Raw genomic sequence first — 4416 nt, 5'->3', positions numbered from 1 at the left:
TGCGGTTAAATGTGGCCGCAAACGTTGCTTTGCACAAAAAACGTCTTTCTCCTGTGTCCACCCAAGTTGTTAGCGCTGGTAAACGTTTCGTTACTAGTGATGTTACTTTCCGTTTTTAATTTTTGCGTCGGTGAATATCTTAAATGAAAACGAACTTTTTAGTTATTTGCTCAATGCACTTGAAAATGAGGGGTAAAATTATATTACTGATCTCAGAGAATGCTAATCCGTGAATCTCTTTTATACAGCAATAATTTATTTACACAACAATAATTAATTCACGTAATTCTCTGAAACAGTAAAGACCAAGTTTCGTGGCGACTAGAGAGCATCAACCTCAATTATAAAGAATAAAAATAGCTAAAAAAAGAATATCTCATCAAATGCTCGCCCATAACAAAAATTTCTTTGACAAAAAATTAAAACAACTATTGCATAAGCTGAACATTAAAACGGATATTTGATTTTAGAACGCTGCACTTACATTTTAGAACGCTGCACTTACATTTAGTACGCTGCTCTTACATTTTAGAACGCTGCACTTACATTTAGTACGCTGCTCTTACATTTTAGTACGCTGCACTTACATATTAGTACGCTGCACTTACATTTAGTACGCTGCACTTACATTTTAGTACGCTGCACTTACATTTAGTACGCTGCACTTACATTTTAGTAAGCTGCTCTAACATTTTAGTACGCTGCAATTATAAGTACTTACATATAAGTACATTGTACCTACCTTTGTCCACGTCAATAGCCTCGGATCGTAGAATCTTGCAAGCGTTGGTTTATCAGTTAGTTATCGGGGTCGCGTAGCTTGGCTGTGCTACATCGAGGGTGGAATGGGAACGAGCGTCCACCTAACTCCTGTCGCCTGACTGAGCTCCGTTGCAGTTTGTTCCATCTGCGTTGAACTGTTCTAGGAATTGGTCATTCCATTTCAATTATGGATGCAGTCCGCGTGACTTTAGATTATGCAGTCAGAAAAACTTGTAGACGAAAATAAAATGAAGTAATTTCGATCGATAAATAGGCTGGAAAGTTTGCCCTCTGGTGAATATCCTACGAAATTAAAGAAATTTCACCCCCATGCACGTGAAGAATAATCACGAGTGGTGACCGTGTCAGATTTGCCAGAGGGTTCCTTCGGTCACGCGCTCATCGCGCAGCTGGGGAGCTGATGCAGTTCCGTGTCGTGGCCTCTGCTTCGTTAGTTCGAGCTACGTACCAACACGATCCATATCAAGTTCAACTCGTAAATTAATCTTCGTGAAAAAAAGTGAAATAATTTTCAACACAGTGCCTAATAATGTAAATACCTTAACCGCCATTGAAATTGAGTGTCACCCAAAACAGGCTTCTTAGTATAATCTCGCTTATTCATTACCTTCAATACTCTTTATATCTTCCTACCATTTCTTGTCCATCTTCAACTCGACCTTTTACTTATTCCACTCCTCGTTATGACGTTTATTCCCGGCTTCCTCGTCTCTTCCTCCACCTCCAGCTTGCTCCTCCGCCCCGCTGCTCCAACCAGTTAGAGTTCATTGCTCCCGCTGCCGGACTCCAGTCACAGGCGCTCCAAACTTCAGGAATTTGTCTTCGTTTCTGACCTGCTTGTTTTTGGAGGCGGGAAGCTCGCGTGTTTGTTTCCTTCCGACCAAAGAACTAAATCAATGAAAAAATAAAGAACTGCGACCGACATTTCTGAGCTCAGATATCCATGGGCCCTATATTTGAAGATCAAGGATCACGTACGACTTCTGATGTAAGATTAAGTGAAAATCTAATAAATACTTAATATGGTGGTAACGCTTCTAGTATATTGAAATATTTGTCTAACATTATATGTGATGAATGTTTGGCTATTATGGAAATTTGAATTCAGTTCGAAAATTAATTTGACATGTTTTGGCAATCTAGGTTATTGCGACAGCATTTAGTCATCACTTGTTTAATCTTGATGTAACCAATAATGTCGAATGAAATAATTCTTTTTTGTCGTATAAAGAGATTAATACCGGCGCTCCAACAGGAAACAGGTGTTACTGTTCGGTAAAACGTTTATTCATGGGAAAGTAATACAATTTTATTTTGTCAAGTATTGAGCTCAGTAAGTGACTTTGACTCGCTAAAATTTAGCATGCAAGAATATCATTTAAATAATGTAGGTTGTTCGTCCTCAATGACGTATACCTACTTAAATTAAATTTCCACCTACGGGACTCTTAATGAGAGAGTTTTCTTTAAGCACGTGTTATTTTAAGAATTATCCATGACTTCAAATGCTTCTACCGCGGCAAAGCAAAGCAAGAAACACGGTCGTCCCTCGGTAGCTCGTCTCGTCAAGCCCCAATTGCTAAAAGATATCAAGAGAGATTTTTTGTTGAGATGAGCCGGCGCACGGGTCGAGTCGGAGTGACCAGGCATGGAACGGTTCTGGTCAAAATGCAGACAAGCAACAGGTAAGCAACGAAAGAAAAGCTTCGGGTCAAAACTCAGCCACCATGGCGACCGCAGCGACATGTGTGGTCACAGAAGATCGCCCATCTCGCGCTCACATCGGTCCAGGTTCAAGAAAACTTCTATCCGGTCGTGAGCATGTGATATATTATAAATTATATTGTATTTAAAATGACGCTAGAAATTGCAATCCTTTAAGTGCAGCTTCCGTAGTCAGTAAGTGTTGGATGGTTTAATTTAAGTGCCTGATGTTGAAAGAGTGAAATTTATCTCGAAGAATTTTTTATTTCGGAATGTGGAAAAGAATTTTTGAACATATATTGGCATGATAGCTTCAAAGAATCTGTTATATTCTAAATTTTGTCGTAGTATTTCTATGCAGTTGGTAATAAAAATTGTAACACTACTCGAAAGTAAAGGGAATGGAGTAATTCGACTCAGAATATAAATATTTCTGTCTTCACAAATTATAATGGGTATTGAAATGTTTCACAAAAAAAATAATTATTATCGGAACACGACTACTATAGCTACTAAAATGAAATTGACAAGAAAGATTGTTCAACTTTTGCATAACTCGAAAGAAACTCGTGCTGAAAATAGAGTCGTTGAAACTTTTTTTTTTCGTAATAATGAAATAGGGAAAATCTACGATTTATGTACTGTTTCATCTTCACCCAAATTTGATGGGATCAACAGAAATGTATTCTGTTGATGTGTTCTGTTGATGTGTAAGTTTTTTAAAAATTTTTCTTGCTTTTGCCTTTCAACTGTAACCAAAATTAAGCCTTTTCCATAAATCCGTTAACTTGCTGAGAAGTGATGATAATTGTATTTGCATTAATAGATGTGTTAGTATATTGTTTATTTTTGGTCATGGCCACCACAATATCGGACCTAACTCAAATTTTTTTTTCGTGGAACCATTCTTCTGCAAAGTTCAGCACGAGTGCGGCCAGCGCTGACTTTGGTAGGCGCAAATGTTTCACTAATGGAGACTTTTTTGGGTCAAGTTGAAGCTCAATTGGACGAAGTGCGGGTGAAACGAATTGCACCACTCCCTCCATTTAGCGCCCGATTTGTGCCTTAATTTAAGTAACGGATGCAAAGGTCATCTGCAGTTAGGCTGGAATTCTGCCTTGCCTTCATGTATTCGATAAACCTTCATTCTTCGTTGCTATTTCATTAAGATCGCGTTGCGTTCTAAGAGAAGGCATAACTTTTGTCAGTCCCGACAAACAAACGAATCAATAGGTGACGTTAGTGCACTCGTGTTCAAGTCATTGTATATCCATGCAGTTTCTGCATGGATAATAGTGTAATGAGTATTGTAATTGTTTATCTTGTTTATTACATTGTATTTTCATCCTAAAATGTTTCATTACTCATAAACGACTTATCGATAACTATAAATAGAACAAAATCGAGCACTCTAACAGCACATGCAAATCGCCAAATCAAAGCCTGACAACGATGTTAGCCGTTTGCTTTGCTTGGGTTCAAAATGTTGAGGTAAATGTACCTATAGGTTGTGACTGAGACTTGTCCAGCTTTAGTAGCACAAACCTGATTTCAGGATCCTGACACTCAAGAAAAATCCTTCGTCATGAATTCCTCAGCCAATCAAAATTATTTCTCCAATCGTATTCGTAATGACAGCATTAATGATCACATTGACGATTAAACCCTTAATAAATTATACAATAAAGCCGGTTTTCCAAAATAAAATAAAAATTTCTCCAGTGACAGTTTCTATGGTCACTAACTCCACAATATTATAGAATCTAGCAATATATAGAACTACAAAACACCGAAATATAGCGTGACTGTAACATCTTGGTAGTTTAAAAAATTATTTTTCAATTTTCTATTTATCCAAGTTGCTATTCAATTGTATCGTGGTAATATCTCACATAACTCACTCACTTACTTTCATTAACAAAGAGACAT

The sequence above is a fragment of the Hyalella azteca genome, unplaced genomic scaffold (assembly GCF_000764305.2).
Source record: "Hyalella azteca isolate HAZT.00-mixed unplaced genomic scaffold, Hazt_2.0.2 contig1089, whole genome shotgun sequence".
Taxonomy (NCBI): Eukaryota; Metazoa; Arthropoda; class Malacostraca; order Amphipoda; family Hyalellidae; genus Hyalella; species Hyalella azteca.
Note: the sequence above shows the minus strand (reverse complement) of the source record.